The sequence below is a fragment of the Penaeus monodon genome, chromosome 20 (assembly GCF_015228065.2).
Source record: "Penaeus monodon isolate SGIC_2016 chromosome 20, NSTDA_Pmon_1, whole genome shotgun sequence".
In the NCBI taxonomy this organism is placed as follows: Eukaryota; Metazoa; Arthropoda; class Malacostraca; order Decapoda; family Penaeidae; genus Penaeus; species Penaeus monodon.
In genome coordinates, this window is record NC_051405.1 from 31,829,459 (window position 1) to 31,830,019 (window position 561).

The following is a 561-nucleotide window of genomic DNA, read 5'->3' on the forward strand; positions in this document are numbered from 1 at the left end:
GACATTTTGGACGGAGGAAAAGAGAGCAGCGGAAAGTGGAAGAAGTGTACTACCGACAGAGGGGAGCGCGAGGAGGCGTAAGAAAGCACAGTACAGGGAAGGGAAGACAGCCAGACGTGGGGCGCGTGCGTGTGGAGTGGAAGTGGATAGCTGGAATGGATGAGCAGCACTGAAAACTTTTCACTAAGTTAAATTAGCCTTTAGGATCAAATGATTCAGGAAAGAGCAAGGGCGAATGGGAGGAGCAAGAGGAAGCCAGGAGAGACACTAAGAGGCATGGAGAGGCAGGGAGGAACAGAGGGAAGCAGAGAGTGACGGGGGGGGGGGGCATGGGAGGACAGGGGGACGCAGGGAGAGACAGGGTGAGGCAGGGAGGGCTAGGAAGAGGCAAGGGGAGTGTGCGGAAAGTCAAGTAGAAACGAAGGCAAGAGGTGAGTAGTGGACATGATAATGATCACGAGACGGAGCGTAATGAAGACATAATGGTAACAACCGCTCAATAAAACACGGCTTAAAACACGCAGAGAGCGAATCGTAACTGCGGTCTCCAGCCAATGGAAG